At 36.5% G+C, this 12783-nt stretch overlaps 1 protein-coding gene across 2 annotated transcripts in view; it reads right to left on the bottom strand.

The window, feature by feature from the left end:
- Cadm2 (cell adhesion molecule 2) overlaps positions 1–12783 on the bottom strand; it is an 889457-nt gene that overhangs the window by 402290 nt on the left and 474384 nt on the right. The gene's annotated exons all lie outside the window — the stretch shown is intronic.

The raw sequence follows: 12783 nt of genomic DNA, 5'->3' as shown, positions 1-12783 counted from the left end.
TATTTTTAAAATTACTATATATTTATTTAAAAATAAATAAATAGCAATTAAAAGCAAAATATGTCATTACTGTTAAATTGAACATTTATCTGGGATATGGTACTGGTTCTTGATGAAAGAACTGATGATTCTTTCAGGAAAAGATATTTTGTCCCCATATGATGCATTCAGGGGTTCAGAGATTCTTGTCTCTCCTGGGCTCCAGTGTAGGAGGTTAACTTCCTGTAGCTCAGTAGGTGACAGACAGTTCTCCAACATGGAACATGCCACAGGGATTTCCCAGTGTCTTTTAAAGCAGCAAAATTTATGAGCTGCTCTCATGCAATCAAATCAGGGTAGGTAGACAGCAATCAACCACTCCAGGAAATGTTAGATTGTGTCTCAGTTAAGGCAACTAAGTGAGGGTCATACTGATGGAACCTTTATAGAGGTTGGCATTTTAAAAGATTATTGTGTATTATTAAGAATACACATGTTAAGTGTTGTATTTTCTGTTTTTATTTCCAGTTACTTCAAATAAATAAAATAATAAGGAATACTTAGGCCTTTTTTTTGTCACATTCCAAACTTGGAAATAACAATTTACATATACCTTTAATATATTACCACATGTATCAACAGTTCAAGAAATGAGATATCGTTCTTTGTTTTTTTTTTTTTTTTTTTGTCTCTAAATGTTAATTGGGTCTCATTAACAATTCTTTGACTTATGGTGACTTATATTACTTTAGAGCTTGGCACCTACCATCATGCAATACTCTGCCTGTTTATGATATAACATATAGTCTACTTAGTTTTCCCCTCTAAACTTCATATATAAACTCTAAATTCCATATATAAACATGAATATGGAATACATATGCTTAGGCTCGACCTGAAACATCTATGTATCCATCAGAGGCTAGGTACTCCGGTTATATGGGAAACTAATGAATAAAAAGTCACAATATTTCATCTTCTTTCATTCTTAGAACTATATAGTCTGTATAAATGTTTGTGTATTAAGGTATATGTGCATGTTTTTTTGTATTTATACAAATATATCATATTTTTTCTGTATAATAGTACACTATATGTATATATTTAAGTTAATCAACAAAAACTTTTAGATTTGAACAAAAAAAATTGAAAATTGTTAGAATTTTTGATTATATATTTATCTTGCTATTTTATTAAGCTGGCATGTTAGAGTATATCACGCTGACACAGCAAATACACACATAGAAAAAGATACTTGTTGCCAAGCTTGATGACCTGATTTTGATTTCTGGAACTCACATGATGGCCAGAGAGGACTGACTCCTGCAAGTTGTCTTCTTATAACCACGTTACACTGTACCACAGGTATTCTGACATGCATACACCACACACCCATGCACACACACACACACACACACACACACACATAAACACACTGCAAATTGTCTTCTTGTTATCACATGAACTCTGTATCACAGGCATGTTGACATGCACACACAAACACATACACACACATGCACACATACACACACACTTAAAGTAAAACAGAAACGTAAATTTAAAATATTAACAATGCAAGTCTAATAATTTTGACTTCTATTGTTGTAGTTATGCATGCAACTCCTTAAATGTCAGCTACATCAAGGAAGTTGCGTTTATGAACCCCTCAAGGGACTTTTAGATTCAGACTCTTCTGTAAGGCAGAATTCTCCGAAGTAAGCAAAGGACCTCAAAATTTACTGTTGTATTAGGAAGGTTTTCCACTTCACAAATACTTCTAGCCTTAAAAAGCATATATTTCAAATGCTAATATCTCTTCTGCACCACGTTATATATAGTTCTACAATATAATGTATTCAACTCACGACATTACAGTCCTTAAAGGTCAGTGTAGCTGATTAAGCACTTGTTCCTGCATCCCAGCCATCACCTCCCTCGCTTCCCTCATCAGACTCAAATGACAGGAGCCTGAGAACAGCCAATGGTCTGAAATCTACCACAGGATCAGTGAACACAGAGTCATTTCCACACCGCAGCCTTATTATGACCAGATTGGACACTACATCAACAATTGTACTGGCCACAGCACTCTTGATAAAACATTCCTATAACCCACTGTCTGTATCCAACCCTGACCTCTAACTATGCTATTCATTTTAATATTTACCTGCATCTCTAGAATTCTGTATTTTCCCCATGAAATAAAACAAACATGAACAAAGAAGGCTTTTTCTCATTCAGAGCGGGAAACAGGTCGGTCAAACAGAAAGGGCAGGGCTAAAGCTGTCACTCAGCACAAGGTGCCCTGCACAGGAACCTGAACGTCTCAACCTGTATTATGGCTCTAACAAGGCTGTCATTTTATAGTTTTCATCAAGTTATGGGATTAAAACAGAACATGGGTCATGAAAATCATGTATTCACTATAAATAAAACAGGTCACTGTTTCATTAGAAAAGTCTCAGCGTGTCCCGAGTTCTCACTAGAATTGTGCCTCATGACTTTTATTTTTATTCATTTAGTTTTTTGCCTCAGGACTTTTAGGAGTCACTTCCTACATTTCCTCTTAATGCTAAGTACCTGATATCAGCATAGTATATGAGAAAATACTTAAGTATCAATAATAAAATAATATTAAGTATCCAGATTTCATTCCTAATATAACTTCAATAAAACTACCAATGTATATATACATATATGATATATATATCATACTTTGATACCATTACTAGTAGGCTAAAATCACTGTATTACTAGTCAATTCCATTAACACACATGTTTCCTCAGGTTTAGAACATAAACTGAACTTTTCAGTAATAATTAGATCCTGCTTCATGTTAAGTAGTAATACTTTACATTGAATTAGAAAGAAAATCATTAAAACTACTTTGTAGTCCAGTTTACCTAAATGTATTCTATTTAAATTCCTTATAATCCTGATATAGTAAAATGTGAATGTCAACAGAATGTGATCTTACTTGTGAAGAAAAAATGTCTTGTAATGTGAACACATAGACCCTCACACAGGCCAACACAAGTAGGTGATACATAATCCAGGCTCTCCTACAAGACTCTAACACATAGGTACTCATTCAGAAGTCCTAGTTACACTCAGATAGTTACACACAGGTGCTGTTCGCACACGCACACACGCACACATGCACCCTAAGACATATGCCCTCATTAATATGACCTCAACCACAGGCACTCACATACAGGCCTTCACACCCAGTTATTCACACATAAGCAGCATCTCACACATGCAATCCCACACAGGTATTCACTGGAAGGCATTCATGCATAAGCACTACGTCATACAGGCCACCCTACACACAGACACCCTACTCACGGCACCCACACAGGCACTCACAGTTAGTCATACGGGGGCATTCATACACAAGCACCCACACAGAGGTACACATTAGTAATTTCCTCACATCCATTGTAATTGAGCAACATTCTGTGCATCTCACTTTTTAAACGGAATCAGTTTTCTGCTTGTTACTGAAATAACAAGTCAAATCTACTGATTGGATTTTTCTACATGTGGGAAATACTGTGAAACTTAAAATATTTGTATGACCATGGCATTAGTGATTTCAGCATGCCACTATGCTAAAATGATACCACTCTGTTTAATTTAAAGCACGTAGTACCTTTTGAGAAATTAATACTGATTCAGAGACTTCATCATAAATTTGGATTTATCACACAAATATTTTATTAAATAAACATACCAGAAACAATACACAGAAATGTAAACATTATTTATATAATACTTTACATAACAAATTCCTTGTGAGAAACGATAATATTAAAATTTCAAAACTTCCCTCACAGCAAGTGGTCGGTGAGGCGTGAAGATAAATCAAATCCTAGTTTTTGCCATGCTGAGAAACGACTGCTGGCTTTTAATCATCCTGATGTGCCATATGTAAATTCCATCAAAAAAGAAGTTGGGTAAATGTTATATTACAAAACCGCAGGGAGCGAGGCTATTTATAAACATCAATTAAAAGATATACTGTAGTCAAAGCTCATTAATAATCTTTGACTAATCTGGTTAAAATTCTCTCTCATATTTACTAAATAACTTACTTTGTTGTCTATGAAGACAGAAAGTATTCCAATAACCAGAGGTCTGCTGCTGTCGTGAAGTTTATTCAAGGTCACTGGACAGCTTCTCAGTGACGGTACCACCAAGGCCCCACATTAAGCAGTGAAGTCAGAAAGACATGACAGTTAGAGCTACCCCTGAGTAAACTGCAAAATGACAAGAGACAAACACTCACACACACACACACACACACACACACAAATCCCTACTCCTATATTGAAAATAAACCAGTTTTAAATACCCACAAACCTGATGGTTAACATGACTATCAGTTAAGATTAAAAGAATATTTTATGGCTAAAGGATTATCAAAGCAATTACAATTTATATAAATGGTTTTACTAGCTATTTTTACTGTTATTCTTCAATGTCCCTTTCCTGGTGAATTTCGGGTATGGGTTATCAATTTCCTCATATCAATCTTTTCGTACTAATCTTTTCAACTTCCATGAGTTTTTATCATTTATCTTCTAAAGAGTACGTCATTGCTAACAGTTAATCTCTTAAATGTAAATCATAATTTCTTTCTTTGTTGTGTTTCTTTTTCCTCTAACTATGCTTGCTCTTCCTACAGGCTGGAGTTTTTCTTCCCATGATTATCTTTCTCATATGTCCCTATTTCTCAAGGTCTTGCTGCGACATATAAAATCCCCAAGAGTTACTGTCTGTAATACAAGAACCTGTTGTGGCTATCAGAGTACAGGAGGACACAATCGACAACAGGCATATAACCAGTATTAGTGTATAACAAGTACCTGGTCCACGGGAGCTTTCTTTTTCAGGGTTGATTTTTTTTTTCAACTCACCATGCTAATTTCGCTCCTGTGCCTTCAGGAATAAATTCTCCCTTTCAGTTTCATGCTGCACATTTCCCTTCCCCTAAAGCTCAGAGTCAGTGGACAGAAGGGACGGAAGCTGCTTTGAAAAGAGGAAATATGCCATCCTACCAGGGAGACAGATAAGAGCAAATATCACAGGGGTAGACAGCATAATTATTCTTATCGTTCCCCACGACCAGAGGCAAAGACAAGAGGAAACAAACTCCTTCAAAGGGGATGGTATCCTGTTAGATACAAGGAATCACAACAAAAGATACTTGTGAGGCTATGATTTATTTATGGTGGCCCTCGGCATTTCAAAAAGAAATTGCCTAATTCACATAAACTATTGCAAAGCACCCAGAAAAGTGGAACAGGCATTCCCAGGTGTTTAATTTTAAGAGAAAGTTTATTGTAAAGACTTCATTATGTAAAGCTCATGAAGGGACTGGTGGCAGAGAGTTACCTCTACATCTCTGAATGTTCAGTATTCATATGTGCGTGAAATGAGGCCTGTCATATCTGTCATCTGATTAGGAGAAATTTAACGATTCAGGTCTTTCTGATGTTTGTTGTTTGGTTATAACTGGTATGTAGATTGAGTGGCAGGTGACATTTCTGGAGATTAAATTAAGATAAGAAACTAATCAAATTAACATATTGCTTTTCTAAAGTATATTGTTCATTTGCATATAAAGTACAATCAAGTCTATAAATACAAAATGAACTATAGTGAGGAACACAATAAGCAGCATCAATTATATAATATTACAAACAGGCAAAAAGACAAGATTGCCAATATTCTCAACTCCAGGTTGATTTATGATAAACTTTTGGTTGGAATGTCAGCTTCAGAGAATATAATATTCAGCATCTTACAGGGAGAATGTATGACTTCAATTTGACCTAGAAAACAAAGGTAACCACCCATGACAAAAGTTTTCCTACCTGGATCTGAAATGGCCACTTAAATAGGCTATTACACTGTAAGGAAGCCCAAAGTAAAAAGCAGGGATATTGACACAAAATTACTCAAAGCACATATTATTTGAAAAATAAAAGAATGAGAGTGAACAGTCAAAAAGAATTCATTGTAATAACTCCAAATTGTTTTATAGAGAATAGCTTAGATTTGGGGTTTAAGAGATTTTGTCTATCTATCTATCTATCTATCTATCTATCTATCTATCTATCTATCTATCTATCTATCATCTATCATCTATCTATCTATCTATCTATCTATCTATCTATCTATCTATCTATCATCTATCATCTATCTATCTATCATCTATCTATCTATCTATCTATCTATCTATCATCTATCTATCTTTATATCTATCTATCTATCATCTATCTACCTATCATCTGTCTGTCATTATCTATATACCATTTTATATCATCTATCTCATTTATTATCTACCTCTAATCTATCTATCTATAATCTATCTATATTCCAATTATTTTTATTTCTTAGGAAGATACTGTTATCTCTTAGTGATGTACTGAAATTTGCCTTTATATAGTGAAGTAGTCACAGAACATACTTCACAACAAGAGTCTGTTTTCCAGTAAATCATTATTCTCAATAGTAGTCAGTAGGAGATATTTGAGTCAAAAGATACACTTTCTCAGAATTTTCCAACAGAAGTGTTGTCCATTAATGTCTTTGATAACAAAAATACTCTTCATTGTATTTTGTGGCTGCTATGGATTTAAATAGGGAAAGTTTGTTGTGAAAATGTGAGTAAAATATATTTTATTGAACTAAGTTGAATTTAAGTTTGTCAACTCATGGACAGCAGTCACACTATTGGACAGAAAAGATGGTTCTATATGACAGCAAGTAGCGGATGACAAGAGTTATGGAAAGCATTGATATCCCAGAAAACAGATTGCATTGAAGTAATCAGCCATCACAGATTTCAACAAACACAGCTAAGCAGAATAAATTCAGCATATTCCTAAGTGGATAGTGAACTTTTTCACTCAGAAGACAAAAAGGGAAATATCAACATATGGTGTACATCTGAGTAAATATGGAGATTTCAGATTTGCTGGGCTTGAACAGCAATATGTCATTCTGCACCTTAGCTCCTTTGACAGTGGCATTCTGAAATGATAGGCTTAGAATATTTTATAATAGTAACAAGATATTTGAAGAGATATTCCCAGCCTTCCTGTAGAAAGATTTCTTCCTGAATTTGAGTTTAAGGACTTAGTCTAAATTAAATAAAAATCATTGACCAGGATTTAGGCTGACTTTAGGCATCCAGATGGCCTCTGCAGTACGTGGCTCTTCATCTGGCTGAAGATCAAGCTTTCCTTCTGCTTCCTGTACTATCACTAAGCTGGCCCTCGATTACAGCTAACAACCGTCCAATGCAAAGATTCCCCACTGCTCTACTCTTCAGCGCTCTGTTGCCTTGACCCGCAGGGCTTTGCATGAAGAAACACACTTACAAGAGTGTCATAAATATATTCTTGTTTATTTTTTCCCTTGGGGAAGAGTTACAATATTTTGCCTAATGCCATTGTTCTTCTGAATAAAGTTTGTACAGAATCTTAGAAAATGTATGTTCTGCTGGAGTCAGACTTTATAAAATATTTTTTTTTTTCCGAGACAAGGTTTCTCTGTGGCTTTGGAGCCTGTCCTGGAACTAGCTCTGTAGACCCAGCTGATCTCGAACTCACAGAGATCCACCTGCCTCTGCCTCCCGAGTGCTGGGATTAAAGCATGTGTCACCATCGCCTGACTTTATAAAATATTTTAAGGATTAGTTTTCACTTAGGTGACAAAGGTAAAAGTTATAACTATAGTATAATCTATTTATCAGGCTTATCTACTGATCTCTAGTGTCTTCACCAGAAAAATCTACCTCCAATTTCTGTCTGATATTATAGAGTAAGATTTTTTTTTCAGGTCACTCTTATGACAGAAATTACATAGAACAAGCTGCATGGGTGAGTTATTCAGATTGACCATCAGGCATAAGGTTAGACTGTAAAACTGCAAACAAGCAAATCCAATATCTCCTGCTATTGATCACAAAATCATGAGGTATTACTGGTTTGTTTTGTTATTTTTTTGTTCTAATTTTCGCTTTGTTCTAACTAACTGTTATCTTTTCATATATAAAGATTCCCGGATGTAAGAAGCTAGAGTGAAGAAGGGATAACCAGCAACTATTCAAAACCAGTGATTTGCTCTACCAGGGTGCTCGTGCTATTTTACCATCAATAATCCGTGAAATTCACTTAATTTGACGAAAAAGACATAAGTCTTTTTTTCCCCCTTTCCCTTGGGGACTGGAATGGTCTCCATGTGCGTCTGATGATACTGCTGTTTTCCATCTAACCCACTTCGATCCAACACTTAGCAAGCAAATCTGAAGAAGTAAAAGAATTCTCCATTTTGTCAGTTGCAGCACCAATGCACTCCCTGCAACCCTGTCTGCACCCTGCCTATTTTGTACTCTTGTCATCTATAAAAAAACAAAATCATACTCATGCACCGTTCAAAAGCCGATGAAACACTGAAGTTGAAGCAATAGATAACTGATTTATGTGAAGACTCCTTGCCTTGCTTCATTCATTTATGTTTTTCTGATATGTACTACATCGTATTTTTTTTTCTGTAAATCCTGTATACACTTTTAAATTGCGTAGGGTCATGGTATGAGAGGAAGAGTGGATATTATCAAAGCGATATCATGATACTTGAATATAACTTGAAGAAACATGTGAGTGGAGAAGGCCATTTAAACAGGCTGGGAAATGCAATTATAATAACAAGCACAAACGAAACAAACAAACAACAACAACAGAAAGGATCAAAACAGGCAAAAATAAAACAAGTAAAATTGATACGTCAAAAAGTCCTAAAAAAAGCCGGGCGATGGTGGCGCACGCCTTTAATCCCAGCACTTGGGAGGCAGAGGCAGGCGGATCTCTGTGAGTTCCTGGTCTACAGAGCCAGTTCCAGGACAGGCTCCAAAGCCACAGAGAAACCCTGTCTCGAAAAACCAAAAAAAAAAAAAGAGAGAGAGAGAGAGAGAGAGAGAGAGAGAGAGAGAGAGAGAGAGAGAGAGAAACAGCACACCCCGCAAAAATCTTAGAGTCCTTATTGTTTTGTCCTGAGGTTGGGCCCTGCCGTGCACTGTAGTTGATAAAATCGCTAACACTCCCTAGGAAAAATCTGATACTCTTTCCCAGAAACCATCCATTGCACATAGATTCTTGGGTAAGGATATTTTCCCATGTTCACTTCTTCTTCTACATGCTGGGTTTAAGTCTGTATTTAACCTGTTCTGGTATTGCACATGCTGTCACATTCTCTGTGAAAGGGGTGGAAAGAATATAATCATAATATAGTGTAAGAATAAAAAAAATTAAATAAGTTTAAGTGCATGATAGGCAAAATCTCAGAACTGTTAAAAAGAGTCACTTAAAATAATAGAATCCTCCAGAGTAAAATTGAAGAGCTAATATGCACTAATTTACAACCTCTTAATCCCTTTGTTTTATGCCTATAAAGCTGCTGTTCTGCCAGTGGTAAATCTTACTAAGACATCAACAAAGCTACTATCTCCAAATAATTCCTCAAGTTCAGACTGCCCAAAAGTAAACTGCTTTAAACAGAAACAACCATCAGAACCCCAAGAAGCCTAATTATTCCTTCCTGGGGCATCATCAGAGCTGAGGGAAAACATTTATAATCATTCTATAATTTACCAGAATGGGGAAATTAGCAGCGTATCTAGTCACAAGCTTGCAGGGAATTGAGGGCAAGAGAAAAAAATCAAAACACTTAATCAATCATAGGAAACCTGAAGTTCTGCTCTAGAGGACTATTATGGTCTGGGCAGAAGGAAATCCAGATAGTAGATTTCTCCTGTGAAAAATTGGCACCAAGGTGTGACTGAAAAGAAATAATGAAGGAATATCTTGTTTTGGTATGTGTAGAATGGCCCAACAGATTCCTAAGTTGAAGACTTCATCTTTAAATACTGGCACTACTGTAATGAACTGATTGGATTATGAGGCTGCCACAATCACAGATGTATTAATCCATTAACAAATTCAGGCTTTAAAAGAGATGAGAGAGCCTAGAGAGGAGGAAGGGACCATTTTTAATTCACTACAATGCATAGTCTGAAGAGCCTGAAAGGCTGGAGAAAGTAGGTTGCTGGCAGTGCATCTCTGAAGGATGTATCTCACTTCTGGTCTTTTTCATCTTTCTGTTTCTCTATAGAGTTACGCTTTCTCCTATCTCAAGAACCATGTCATGCTATTTTAACTAACATCAGTCTCAGAAGCAAGGATGCCTGGTGACCATGGTCTAAAACTTACAAAATTGTAAATGGAAAGAATTTTCCCGATTTTAGCTTATCTCAAGGATTTTGGCACACACACACACACACACACACACACACACACACACATACAAATCTGCTCGAAAATAAGTGTTGTGCACTGGATCTTTAACTATGATACCAGATAGATCATGAGAGGAGAGCAAGAGATGTTGCAGGATCTGTGGTTAAAGAGGTCACGGGGGGGGGGGGACAGTAGAAAAGAGGGGACAGCAGAAAGGCCTGGAGAACAGAAGGGATGGAGTGCTAAAGCAGAGAAAGGAGCCAGAGAACAAAGGGCCACGGTGAAATCTCATTCTTTGTCCGTGAAAACAGGTCCTGTTAACATAAAAATAAAGAACAAATAAAAGAGAAATGAGGCAGAGAGCTAGTGAACGGAACTTTATTTTGATGAAGAGGTTCTTTTTATAAATATATTATTAATAAAAAAAACTATGATTCAAGCATAAGGATGAATCCTCTGAGGTCACATGGTATTGAGGTGTTTTAATTTGTTTTTTTTTTAACATACACAGATTTATTTAAACCTCCATGTATTATTTTCTAGAATGGTATTGTCACTTCCTTTATGCATCCACTTCTTCAGAGCCACACATTTATTGTCTGGTATATATCATACTTTGCCAGATATCAATATGTGATAATACATAAGAAATACATCCTCCCTGACAGGTGAGATACAAACAAGCCAATATACATGAAAATCCAATCAGATGTACAGCCACATATTTGAATAAATGAGGAAAAGTCAAAGCAGAATAATAAAACATAGAATTAATTTCAAGGATATTTAAAATCTAAGGATGTCTCTGAGAATGAACATCTGTGTAGGATTCTGAAGAAGAATCAACCAAAATAGTGGGTCATAAAATGAAGGAACACACCTAGACATAAGAAACTGAAATAGATATGTCTTCCATGTAGTTTGGAAGGTCAGGTAATGAATTCCAGTTGGGACAGCAATGCCAGCAGCAGTATCTCAGGGAGCAAGAAGGTACCGATTTCTTCACTGCGGTGCAATGCCAGAAGTCCAGGGGTAAAATACAGTTCTAACAAGTCTCACATTTGTGAGTGTGAACACCAAGATGAAAGAAACTATTTCTTATACAAGGCAAAAAAATGCAACAATATTTACTGAGTACATTTGCAACTAGCTGTAAAAACCCAGACCAACTACTGTATTTGCAATGGCTCATTAAGTTTGCATCATATTATATAGAGACCTTTCCGAAGCACATCTACAATTATAGAACAAAGTACAGTAACTACCTCTGTTTTATTGGTAAGAAGATTGAAACACAGAGATTAATGGGTTTATCAAATCCATGCTAGTATTTACTGAAGTAGTGACCATTTTAACACAAAATATTAATTCCAAATTCCAGGTTTGTAATTAATAAGCAAGTTATATAGGGAAAGAAATAAAATGGTATATGCATGCATATAATGAGGGACATTATAGTTTCACCAAACCAAATTGGGATAAGTAAAAGTTTTATTTAGCTAACAGTTTGATGTCACAGTCCATCATCTAGTGAAGTCAGGGCAGAAACTCAAGGAAGAAACCTGGAGGCAGAAACTGAGGCAAAGGCCATGGAGGAACACTCCTTACAGGCATGCTCTTAATTAATTGCTCAATAGCTTTTCTTACAGAATGTGGGCCCACCTGCCTAGGTTGGCTCTGCCCACAATAGTTTGAGGTCTCTTGCAACAAGTATCAGTTATTAAGCCTCCAAGATTTGCTCAAAGGGCCATCCATGTTGGTAATTCCTTGATGTGGGAGTCTCCTCTGTATGCTTTCATTGGTTAATAAAGAAGCTGTTTTAGACAATGGCTTAGCAGAATAAAACCAGGCAGGAAATCAGAACAGAGAGATGAGAGAGAGAGAGAGAGAGAGAGAGAGAGAGAGAGAGAGAGAGAGAGAGAGAGAGAGAGAGAGAGAGAGAAGGGGGGGTGTAGTCAAAGAGACACCATGTAGCTGCCAAAGGAGCTTACCAGTAAGCCTCATGCTAATACACAGATGAAAAGAAATGGGTTAATTCAAGATGTAAGAGCTAGCTAGAAATATGCCTGAGTCATTGGCTGAACAGTGTTGTAATTAACACAATTTTTGTGTGATTTTTCGGGTCTGGGCTGCCTGGAAACCAGCAATCTCTGCCTACAATTCCTCAACTGAGGTCTTCTCTTTCCAGGTGACTATAGTTATGCTAAAGTCGCATATAGTTAACCTGTACCTCGGGTGAACTGACGTTTCCTCCTGTTAATCTAGAACTGCGCTCTTTCAGGCCTTTTTCTCAGAAAACCACGCAGGAAAACTATTTTATATCACTCAGGGTAACTGTGATGATCGCCACAGCACAGCTGGAGCCATTTCTTGGGAGAGAAACAAGAAGAAATAAGGTGGAGCCCTGAGAGCCTAGCAGGTGGAAAGTATGTAAGCTGTCAAGATAACATAGGGGGATTTCTGTGCTTAAGATGTCGGCAAATGCCCTGTGCC

The sequence above is a fragment of the Alexandromys fortis genome, unplaced genomic scaffold (assembly GCF_014885135.2).
Source record: "Alexandromys fortis isolate MF-2015 unplaced genomic scaffold, M_Fortis_MF-2015_v1.1 scaffold_4, whole genome shotgun sequence".
Classification (NCBI taxonomy): domain Eukaryota; kingdom Metazoa; phylum Chordata; class Mammalia; order Rodentia; family Cricetidae; genus Alexandromys; species Alexandromys fortis.
This window is presented reverse-complemented; position numbering and strand designations above follow the sequence as displayed.